We start from the raw sequence: 12,980 nt of genomic DNA, 5'->3' as shown, positions 1-12,980 counted from the left end.
CAATGAATAGCCTATTAGTACTACATCCTGTTACCCTATACCTGGCCCTTCGGCTTTGATCATCAAGTTGCAAGGTCAAACACACTCGACTTAATTTCCAAATGTCACAAGTAGTTTTACTTAGACTTGATTGTATGACTCACTACATGTCGATTACTGTATACGTTCCTTAACACGCTGGGGTCATGATCAAGCAAATTTCTTTGTTACGTTAACGGTCCTTATATTGCAGGGAACACATTTAAGGATTTCCCTTCCAATACGTGGATATATAGAGTTTACACAATGAGTGGTTGTTGAATATTGAATTTATTCCACACGAGTGAGTAATTTTTTAAAAGTTACAAAAGACACAAGCTTTAGCGAGTGTCTTTTGTAACTTTTAAACAAGAGGCCCAGAGGGCCTGTATCGCTCACCTGGTTTTTTGTTAGTAATTATCACAAGACTCTGACAATTAGAAAAATAAGCAAAATTGACTCCCAAAGTTTAATTTTTGAATCACAACCATACAATGATGCTATTGATACCATACAAATATGCTATCCAATACATAGGTTCAGAGACAAAGTAATTTATATGAAAATAGTAGCCTAATTGACCTTTTGACCTCGCATCTATTGCCGTCTAAGGCCCCGGGGGTCAGCCCTATCATTTGTACAATTTCAAATCCCAACCCTATAAGGATGCTACCATTGCATTATAAGTGCTCTTCCATTCTTAGTTGCAGAGAAGAAGTCGTTTATATAGAAATAGCTAAATTGACCCCTTTTGACCCCATCCTTCAGGCCCCCGGGGGGTCAGTCCCATCATTTGCAAAATTTTGAATCCAAACCCTATAAGGATGTAACCATTGCATTATGAGCGTAATCCCATGTTAAGTTGCAGAGAAAAAGTCATTTATATGGAAATTCACCACTTTTGACCCCGCCCCTCAGGCCCCCGGGGGGTCAGTCCTATCATTTGCACAATTTTGAATCCCCACACTATAAGGATACTACCATTGTATTATGGGTGCTATACCGTGCTTAGTTTCAGAGAAGAAGTCGTTTATATGGAAATAGCCAAATTGGCCACTTTCGACCCCGCCCCTCAAGCCCCCTGGGGGTCAGCCCCATCATTTGCACAATTTTGAATCCCCACCCAATAAAGATGCTACCATTGCATTATGGGTGCTATCCCATGCTTGGTTTCAGAGAAGAAGTCGTTTATATGGAAATAACCAAATTGAACCCTTTTGACCCCGCCCCTCAGGCCCCCGGGGGGTCAGCCCCATCATTTGTACAATTTTGAATCCCCACCCTATAAGGATGCTACCATTGCATTATGGGTGCTATCTCATGCTTGGTTTCAGAGAAGAAGTCGTTTATATGGAAATAGCCAAATTGACCCCTTTTGACCCCGCCCCTCAGGCCCCCGGGGGGTCAGCCACATCATTTGTACAATTTTGAATCCCTACCCTATAAGGATGCTACCATTGCATTATGGGTGCTATCCCATGCTTGGTTTCAGAGAAGAAGTCGTTTATATGGAAATAGCCAAATTGACCCCATTTGACCCCGCCCCTCAGGCCCCCAGGGGTCAGCCCCATCATTTGTACAATTTTGAATCCCCACCCTATAAGGATGCTACCATTGCATTATGGGTGCTATCCCATGCTTGGTTTCAGAGAAGAAGTCGTTTATATGGAAATAGCCAAATTGACCCCTTTTGGCCCCGCCCCTCAGGCCCCTGGGGGGTCAGCCCCATCATTTGTACAATTTTCAGTTAGTAGCCCATAAGGATGCTACCAGTCAAATTTTGTTGAAATCCGACCAGCGGTTATGGAGAAGAAGTCGATTGTTGACGGACGGACGGACGACGGACGACGGACGCCACGGTATGGCATAAGCTCACCTTGGTCCTTCGGACCAGGTGAGCTAAAAATAACTTACGAGTGTGGAATAAATTCAATATTCAACAACCACGAGTAGTGTCACCTGTTTCTACCACAATTATATTCGTTTTTAGCCGATAGAAATACGGCAGGGATACAGTAATGTGTATTTACCGAATAATGCAAATAAGGTGTAGTAATATTTTCATCAGCAAAAAGACACTAATTAGTATTCAAAAGTCATCGTTTGATAAATAATCCATCAATATCAAATTCTTTTAAATTGGGAACATCTTTAGGGTCAAAAAATACTCATTTAACGTCTTACTGAGTTCAAATCTTCATAGTTGCTTCCAGAAAATAAAACTCAATGTCGGACTACGTGTATACATGTAAAAGCATTCGCACGACACTGCATCATCTATTTCCCGCCAGATAATCATCAAGCCATTACCATCCAGATCAAGTTTGTTTGAATGATTAAAATGAAATTCTTATCCGTCAAGATGTATTATTAGCACTAAATGTCAATTTAACATGTATGAAAACGTCACATACTTTGACACAACAACCACGATGCACCAACAGCAGTTTTGGACGTCAAGCGGCGATCACAACATAGAATGACGTCATTTGATTATTGATGACGTTGACAAAAATGATGTGACACTGAGAAATAAGTAGTTCGGTCAAAGTTCACATTGTCAGCCAAACAGAATGCGTACAGATTTTATACCACCACATGTGGTATATAAACAAATTGTTAATCAACAGTGAGAGTTAAATAACACCACCTATTGAGGTAGAAATATATACACTCATTAACGTGGAGAACATCACTCATTTGGCTATTTCTAACAGTAAATAATAATAAGCCATACACATTATTTGTCTTGTCATTCTCTATATTTTATGGTGAATAAAAGTAAATACTTAATTCTATTTAATCCCATAAACAACACTAAATTCATTTTTGTAATAATGACCACTTTCCTTGCTAAGGCATTTATTTCTTCGATCTTGAATAAAAGTCAAGGTCAATTGCTCATTCATTTCCACAAAATTAGTAACTCTTCAACCCCCTTATCACTGGCTACTGGTCAAAAAGCTTCAAATTAGATTTAAATTCTGGTCAATATTAAATCCACTTAAAAATTAACAAAAAATCAAAACAACTTACATGATATACCACAATTACATTTAGAGGCAAGCTCATTTCAAGTACCAATCAAAATTTTAAAGTACTGACCACAAATTCAAGCTCTTGTTTGTTTCATCTTTAACACAACTATAATGTAACACATGATTTAATAAAGCTGTTACTATAGAGATAAACAATACCTATGTACTTCTATTTAATACGGGGTGCCAATTCATTACTTTCATATTTTACCACATACCCTCCACTTAAGGTTTCGCAAGTTTGAATCCGATCTTTTAGGACAGTTGCCAGATACTGGCATCTAACAACCTAAAATGGCCCTGCCTGTTAATAGGGCGTTAGCCAATCAAATCAAGTCAAACTTCCATAAGTGATATATATATACCACACAATGGGAATATTTCCTTACATAAATTTACATAAATACTCACATTAATGATACATCACGACGGTCCCCCAACCCGCTGTCCTCAGACATATGAAATCCTCCACACAACAAAGTGTCAATGTATGTAAAATTAGAGATGGGCAACATCACGATTTCCATAAATAGCCATGACAAAATATCACAGATAATGTATTTCACCTATGTAGGGAGTTCTATATATATACACGCTGACACAGTAAAGTTGAATCCGTTCAAGTTTTCTGCATAGCAATGTCACTCACCAGATTTAAATTACTGTACAGTTACACTGTAATTTAAATTCTTTGATTATAAAAATAGTTCGACTTTAAATGACAACTGGCTATATGAAATTTAATATGATATTGCTGTGTCATCAGACAGACAATTCTAATATTTTCAAGCATTAGATCCCATGTTTTGCATCTCATTGTTACAAACTATATAATGTTTCTACTCTTTGACACAAATTTCCTGAATCCATGTCTAGGGAATTTTTTGTTTTTTACCAACTATAGTATGGTCACATGGTTATAGATGCCGAAATATTACCATGCCACAAGTCCTTCACCGCTGGGTCGCAAGTTTGAATCCCATGTGTGGCAATGCGGGGGTTTCGAGATCCCAAAACAATGTGGGTAAAGTGCAATTAACCGTCGATTGGTCCCACATTCTGGTTATTATGACTTCACGAAACACACATCAAATGATGACATCATAATCACCGGATTTCACGAAACTCACATCAAATGATGATGTCATAATCACCGGATCGTGGGACTAATCGACAGTAAATTGTACTTTACCCACGTCGTTTTGGGATCCGGAAACCCCTGTATTGCCAGATACTGACTGGTGGTCAGTGGTTTTACTCTGAGAACTCTGGTTTACCTCCACCTATGAACCTGAAACACCCTTAAATGAATATTTTATACAACCTTAAACTCATCAATCAGAATGTCGCCAATGATCCAAACATTTAGAATTTCATAAATTTTCATGATAAATAATCAACTGAAGTATTTTTTTGTTTAAAGTTGTATTGCTGCTAATTTCACTGTAAAGATATGTAACTTAAACATTTGATATTTAAACATTGACATGTAACTTGATGATTTAGCTCCCCAAAAGCATATGTCGGCCTATAAGAGAGCCGAAATCTAGGAATCATATATTCCTGGTTTTGAATAAAGCGCCTTCAATCACCGCCATGTTCAGTGACTTCGGGTTTTGTCGGATTCCTAATCGTATCACGTGACTGACGTTCGACACGACCTGCACGTGGTGAGCCAGGTAACTAGCGTAAGCACACATGTGTTTGTTTACGTTTTCCTTCTGGCCTATATGAGCAAATCATGCTGGTATATATCCACAGATTGAGTATTTGAAAAATCCAATTTACACATTACCGTAAAATGTTGTGTGTATCAAATATTGTAATCTGCGAGCATTATTTTCTTTATAGATAGAGTCTGATGAGGTCGACCACATGTTTTGTTTATGAAAAATTGTTGATATTTTCTCTTGGTTGCACAACTCTCGTTTTACTTCGAGATTGTCGCGACGATGTTCCGAAGAGTTCGGAATGATTCGGCATCTTTCGAGCCTATTTTTTATGTGTACACGTTAAAAAGATTTTTTACCTTTATAATTAAAGATACTTCCAGTGCTGCAACTTTATAAAAAGTGGTAAAATTAGAAAGTTTAAACCTCAGATAGACGGAGAAAAATATGTATAACACTTAAACAGTTTTCACTATGACCAAAAGAGCGAAAGTTATAGACCATACAACTTTAATTTCCCCCCTGGAGAGCCCCTCCCACTAATTAATAATACTAAAGTAACTACTAAATACTACACCAAGCAACGGCTTAGTATGGTTAAGTTGGTGAAGTTCAATGCCATAAAATTAACCTTGACCACATATCATAAACCCAGACTATTGTTATAAAATTACAAAAGCAAATCCGGATTTGTTGGCAAAAAACCTACACAAACTAAATAGCAACTTCAAACCATCAAAGCTCATTCTAAAATTTCCTTTGGATCATGGTCAAAATATTTTGAAGGGTTTGCAAAATATAATGTTTAACTTAATGTTAAACTTGTATCAGTAGCATAGATTCATTTAAACACACCCCTGGACATACCAGGCCCGTCAAGTGATTCAGCAAGTGGCTAAGGTGTTACCTCTACCCCTCTAACTTTGGATTTCCAGGTTGAACTTCCCTGATTTTTTTTTCATTTTTTCCTTTTTTTTTTTACATAAATACATTTTACTATCATTTATCAATCAAAATCAATATGAAGACATGAACATTTAATCTACTACTGAAAATCAATCCTGAAAATCAATCCTGTTTTTACTATTTTAATTGTTTTATTCTGATTTCTCTCTTTTTCTTTCTCTGTTTTCTTCCCTTTTAATGGAGTGAGTGCAAAAAGTGAAAGTCAGACATCTATTACCAACCACGATTATGGCTAAATCTATAATTTTTGCATTAATAATTAATGCATGGTTACAGAAATGTGATACAATTCAAATTGTGTTCACACGATACATCCAACCCCCCCACTGTAAGAACATAAGTATAAATAAGTATGTGGAATGATTCCCCAGTACAGCTCTGATTAACAGCCAAGTAATTACATAATTACACCACACACACCAGTGAAGTGTGGCAGTACAATGGCACAACTAATGTGGTACTTGCAGACAGAAAACACAGACTGTGGGTGGAGGATGCGAGAGACAGCTTGTGCAGGACCAACAATCGTTAGCCCAGATTGGCATCTGAAGGATAAGTTTCCAACCAGTACAAGATATATACATGTTAATGTTCAATAAATAACAGGGTTTTTCTTCAGTAAATCATGGTAAATGTCTAAACCATACAGATGTACAGTATTAGGGTTTACTGTTAACCTACCAGCTGAGCCAAGGTGGTCTTGTGGTTAAGGTGTCAACATTTCTCTACCTTCGCCCACAGGGACCTGGCACGATTTTTTTTAAACAAACAGTATTCATATATATATTATAGTATCAAGGGTATGAACTCGGCAGTCGAGAAAAACGGACCTATTTTCTTAAAACCATGATTATTTTAATAAATGGGTTATATACAGTATTGACGGATATCTTACCTAAAAAAGAAATAATTTATCTTTCCATTGAGTGCTTGATGAACAAAATTGGCCAAGTATTGACGAAGTTATGGCTTGATGAATCGAGAAATTTACGAAAAATATGCTAGGTAGACATTTCCCTGTCCGGTCGAAATGTCGTCTCGGCTCTAATGGGCACCTCAAAAACCAAGCCAAAACCACAAAATCTACGCTTGTGGTGGTAAACAGTACCCATAACTGTGTTCATCCACAACCTCCTTTGGAGGTGTCATGACCCGTACTTTGTAGAAACTCCATTTAAAAATCGTGTAGCTCACTTACTTTAACCGTCACCGCCATGTTCATTTGTTTTTCGGAACGCTTCTCGAGTTTACTTACAAGCACACGATATGTAAAGTCGAGACTGTGACACTCCTGGCCTTAGAGTCCATATCTGCGACACTCCTGGCCTTTTTTACTGTTGGTGACATTGTCTTTAGCATCATCAGCTTTGGTACAGATGCACTAACATCCAGAAAATCCCATCAGACTGTCAGAGTGCGGTAGTTGATATTTACAACAGCTTCAAATAACAAAGGAGTACACAGGTACCCAGTTTTGATGCAAAATTGATGACAAATGTTGATATTTTAGCTAGTATATTTGTTATATAAAGCAGTGACATTCATTCTTTCTTTTTAATTCATTTAAATATCTTAATTGATATTGTATAATAAATCTATAAATATTTTGTAATTAGTAACATTCACAGTTGCAATGTCTCGAAATTAAGTCTGATAGGGTAGACATTTTAATTGAAATATATTTTTTACACGTCAGTGGTAGATAGAGTGGTAAAGATATCCCTACATATTACCACAAGCCTTGGGTTCGAATCCAATGTAAGACAGTCGCCAGGCCCTGACCACTGGTCGGTGGTTTTTCTCCAGGTACACCGGCTTTTCTCCACCTCCTAAACCTGGCATATATTGAAATGACAATGACTTTCTTAAATGGCCATTAAACACATCAATTTGAATATTTTAATAAATCTGTGACACAGTGAGAAAATAAATATTTCAAATAATTATCATCATATGTAATAAGGTTAAATGTGAAAGCTTCCTATGTACTCTGACTGGTAGAGGTAAGCCTGGCGTTTACATTGCACGTGTGCTGTCAATGCCAGTCTGTATATTGAGAAGATTCTCGGCCAGACAACAGGTTGTCCTCTAATTGTCTTTCAAGCCTCCCCTCTAGTGCATTTCGACCCTCAGCTACATATAGATCTAGGTTATTTATCATGTACATACTATATGGCAACATATCAAGCTATCAACATAAACAAAATTTAACTTACAAACATTAAACAAATAACAAACTTGCATGTACTCAGACACAACTTGGTAATTAACATTACATAATAATTTGCTTTGATTGCTAATTATTGGTATTAACGGTGTAATAACAAACAGGGTCATTTAACTTAGGAAAGCCGAAATACCCAAAGAAAACCACAGACCAGCAGTCAGAACCTGGCAACTGGCAACCCAGACATCCTAACCTCCCCCCCCCCCCCTCCACCTAAGCACTAGTACTATCAGCAGTATAACTTTCTAAGAGACCAAAGATCATGAAGTGTCACTTTTACCTGATCATTTATGTGTGTGTCTAATGGTCTCATAACCATAGGTTCAAAACTAATCAAATTACAATGATATTTTTATCAGAATAAAGCTATATTAAAATGGCAACATTGATATAATGTATTGATGTTTTCACTTGAGTTTTGTCTGTGACCGATGCACATACAGTTTTATATTCTTTTTTTTTAAAAAGCTCATTTAAATTCTTTCAAGTCTGTTTTTTTCTAAATAATTATGAGAGATAAATCTTTAATGTCTTTGGTTTCTCATCCAGCAGTCACATGTACAATACATGAAGTACACGAGTCCCAATATGTATCAAGTTAAATATATTGCAAAAACTGACAGCTGGGAGCGCTCATTGATGTTATTATGTAACTACTGAACATTATACTTGTGTATTCCGTCAGGGATTTCTGGTATTTCCCAAACAACGCACCAGACAATATGGTATATTGCGTAAGATTTTATCTGCAAGTGTCTATCTAATGGACTGTATAAAAATAAACAGTTTAAATAGAATATATTATACATTTTAATTGACTTAATCATGGTCTATTTGCCCATTCATCTTTTTAATTGACCTTCAAGGATTTTAAAACTTACTTCAACAGAACACACATTTAAATTGAATTATGGTCGATTTTCCATTTATCATTGATCGACCTTCAAGGAGTAAACTCAGACATTAACAGAATAAGCATTTAAATTGATTTAATCAGATTTTTAAAATGGCCCAATTTCCCATTCCTTAAATCTTAATTTATGACCCCTGACCTTGAGTGACCATCTGACCTTGACTGACCGTCTGACCTTGACTGACCCTGTCCTGAGTGACCCTTGTAGCTTGTTAGTGTGTAAAAGCAGCCAGCTGAACACCTAACTCATCTTGGAATTCCCGGCCAGTGTAAACAAGAATGTGCCACCCACCCCAAACTATACTAGAATACATTGAGTTACCTGATTTATACCAGGCATTGACCTCTCGCCATTCATCTTATCTCCTATTGTAATCTAGATCATCCCATACATACATGTCATATAAATACCATTCACAGATCCCTGGGCCAACAACATATTTGTCTGGGACCTGTAGTCTGTTTACAATATTATTCTCAGTTTCTAACTTGAGATGTAGATAACTACTTTCTAAAATTAATTATTCAACTTGAGGTAGTTCATAGGTATGAGCTTCTAGCTTCTTATAAGACAATTTGTAGAGAAGTGAAACAAGCATACAGAAGTGAAAATGTTGTTTAGTTTAATACAAGGGTGAAAAATGTCTAGTAATGTTTTTCCCACTTAGTACCACAAAGTCAAGATTTCACCTTCAAAAAATGTCAATGTCACTAAAGGTCGAAAATAGCAGTAGAAGAGTTATCTACCCTTTCACACTGATAACATTGTATTTTTCAATTTATCTCTTCATAATCAATTCATCATCAAGAAAATATAAATAATTCATAATTTATTAAAATAGAAAAGTGGAACAATATAGTACAACTATATCCCACCTTCTGTTTTAAAATCAGTCACCCCTGAAATTTCATAATTGACTGATCTTGTGATTGATTTAGACGAGCCTAATTGTGTCTACCCTACTTCAGGGGTGAAAGAGTTCATTATCAAATCTTCAGAACATCCATGAACTAAAATGTTTCAGTAAATTAATTGATATTCAGAAAACATTAACACTCAATATCAAAATAATTACCTGGTATGATCTTTCATAGTTTAGTGATTTCTTTAACTTGACCGAGCTGACTCTAAATAGTAGAGTGGTCATCAATTTAATTGTTTTTTAAATCAACACCAAGGAAAGCAAGTTCAAGCAACCTGCTTGCTGAATACAATTTGTAAAATACAAGGCTGTGAATAAACTAAGAAGAGGAAACATTCCCCCTAATGCTTATAATGTTTATAAATGTGACGTCATAATTTACGGCCAGATGGCCGAATTGAATGCAAAAGGGATAAAGGTCATTTTGTGATTTTCAGATCACATTTGACATGATTTGGTTCTGATGACTATTGTTCAATTAAAGGAAATACTAGATGAATAGAGGAGGAATCACATTCCTGAAAATTAAATGTGGCAGTTACTGAGTTTGTTTGTTTGATTAATTAACGTCCTATTAGCAGCTATGGTCTTGTAAGGATGGCCTCCTGTATGCTGTGCGTTGCGTGTATGTTGCGCAAGGTGCATGTTTTGGGAGACTGTGGTATATTCATATTGTGTCTTCTTGTATAGTGGAACTGTTGCCCTTTTTATATTGCTATATCACCGACGCATGCCGCCAAAGACACCAAGTAACACACCCTACACGATCATATTATACTGACAATGTCCCAACCAGTCGTCCCACTCCCTGTATGCTGAGCGCTAAGCAGGAGCAGAAACTACCATTTTTATAGACTTTGGTATGTCTCGGCCAGGGGACAGAACCCAGAGCCTTCCTCACAGGGGCAAACGCTCAACTCAAGGTCAAAAGTGAGGTGGTGCCAAGGGAGGCATAAAGAAAGATAAAGTCAGTTAGGAAGAAGAGAAAAGATAAGATCCTAAATTTAGTCGCCTTTTACGATCATGCAATAGGGGCAGCAGGTACAATTCTAACGCCCTACCTGCCAGGCCAAGTTACTGAGTTACAGAGTTATAGGTTTCCTGTTGTTCTAACATTACTAATAATAATATTTTATCAGTGTTAAGGTCTTAATGACCACATGCTGCGACGGCTTAAGTTCAATAAATGTCATAAAACTGAGAAAACACCACACTAGTTCAGTTTATCACCAATATCTGATCAAAGAGCAAAAACATGTCATAAAAATAATCACGTCATGTGTATATTTACCTAAAAAGTAATCTTACTACGTTTAATGAAAACGTGTCACAAAAATAAACATGTCATGTATATCATATATATATCTAAATAAGTATTCATGTTTAACAGTGACAAGTCTTCATTGAATCAAAATCTTTGTATTCGAGAATTTGATTTAATAATTTTTTTACTTTCAAAAACGAAATATATAAAATTATTTTAAAATTGATCGTAGAAAGGTGTCTTTAAAACTAAATCTTCTAAATTGGACTGCCTAATTAATGGTATACCTATTTACACTGGTTATATAGAACTTAAAATTCAGAGAGTATTGAGCAATCAATTTCATAAATTCCATGTGCCGCTTCGCTTCCATCATTTCATTATTTGCGACAATTCCTGGCTGGTAATCATGAATTTTACAAGAGCGCTTGAAGGTCAGGAAATATCATTCCAACAACCATCCATCTGTTATTTTTTGTAACTTGAAATACGGATCAGGCAACACATAAATGTCTTTTCTTCTATGAAAATCAAATCATTCAATGCAGAGTTAATTTATACATGCATACTTTATTCGACCCAGGGCGGTTAAGAAATTGAAAAAGTAAAATTGTGCATAACAATCGAACCAAATTTAGGTAAATAGTTTCATATTAATCAATTTACAAAATTAAACTGTGTCATTATAAGTCAAATTGACGCCTCAAAACTAGGATGAGCGATTATAGGGACGGGGGCTCTTATCGATTCGAATATAGTATGTGTCTTGAATTGAGGACATGCCAGAACAGACAACTACATGTATTTGTGATATTTTGTATACATGATACTTGTAGTTAATCAAGTCTATGATCCTATATTTGGTTAATGGATTGGATTCTAATTGGTTCAGATCTGTTGTGAGACTATCAGATCTGTGGGACTAAGACACACACAAAGGAAGAAATGTTTTATTGTTTTGTGAACTAGGAAGTATTTAATTACTTCAAGAAAGTAAAAACATTTAGAAGATCAACAGGGCATCCAGTAGACCACTGAGAGTATGTTTATGACGCTCATATATCAGATTTGACTCTTGAGTTTCAAGCACATATAAATGTAATATATATATCTATTTGTCATATTTTTTACCCTTCAGATTTCTGAGAAATGTTTATTTTACTTCTCAAACTGCTGAAAATCAATGTCAACTGGATGTCCTGATCACCATGATTTAATAGCTTGACTATTTTCAATATGACTGTTGTGAGATCCCAAAAAGATGTGTGCAAAGTATGATTTATCATCAATTAGTCCAACCTTTCCGGATTGCTACCTCACCAAAATCACATCAAAAGAAGAAGTGACAATAACCGAAAGGTGGGACAAATTGACAGTAAATTGTACTTTACCCACATTGTTTTGGGATCTAGAAATCCCTATAATTTATAAAATTGATAATTTAAATACAACTGTGAACATATAATACATTCACTGAATCATGCAGTATTGTCTAGCTCTCTAATGAAAATATTATTCAAATTCATCATTGACACTGCATGTAAATGTGTGACATACCTTGAATTATGAATAAATAATTTTTAACAGGAAGTTCTATATATATATATATGACTATACTGTCTGAACTTCACAAATTTTATAGTCAAATTATTCTTCAACTACACAAATAATGAGATAATAGTTTAATGTCTAATTATTATTTTATATAAAGTATATTATTACTTACACGTAACAGCACTTAAAAGGTATTTGTATATCTATTGCTAGTTCTGTTACCATTTATTAAATCTCATTTCAAACATTGGCAAATAGAATTTAGCAAACATTATAATTAATTTAAGTCAAAAGCCGAAAGGGCAATCACACACATTAAAGCCTGGTTTGCATTTACATCATTCTCATATCCTTTATACCTTTTCTTAAGGTCCTCACTTTTTTTCTGAAGCAAAATTTACATTATA

The 12,980-nt window shown here is 35.6% G+C and overlaps 1 protein-coding gene across 2 annotated transcripts in view; it reads right to left on the bottom strand.

Moving 5' to 3' along the window:
• Positions 1-12,980, bottom strand: part of LOC138308473 (protein tyrosine phosphatase type IVA 2-like) — a 52,912-nt gene that overhangs the window by 39,129 nt on the left and 803 nt on the right. The window contains exon 1 of one of the 2 annotated variants that reach the window (XM_069249458.1): positions 6,948-7,090. The exons of the other annotated variant lie outside the window; for it this stretch is intronic. The gene's annotated coding sequence lies outside the window, so the exon portion shown is untranslated. Of the gene's footprint in view, positions 1-6,947; positions 7,091-12,980 lie in introns of those variants that run through there. 2 annotated transcript variants of the gene reach the window in all.

Source organism: Argopecten irradians, chromosome 15 (genome assembly GCF_041381155.1).
Source record: "Argopecten irradians isolate NY chromosome 15, Ai_NY, whole genome shotgun sequence".
NCBI lineage: Eukaryota > Metazoa > Mollusca > Bivalvia > Pectinida > Pectinidae > Argopecten > Argopecten irradians.
Note: the sequence above shows the minus strand (reverse complement) of the source record. Positions and strands in the feature narration are given on the sequence as shown.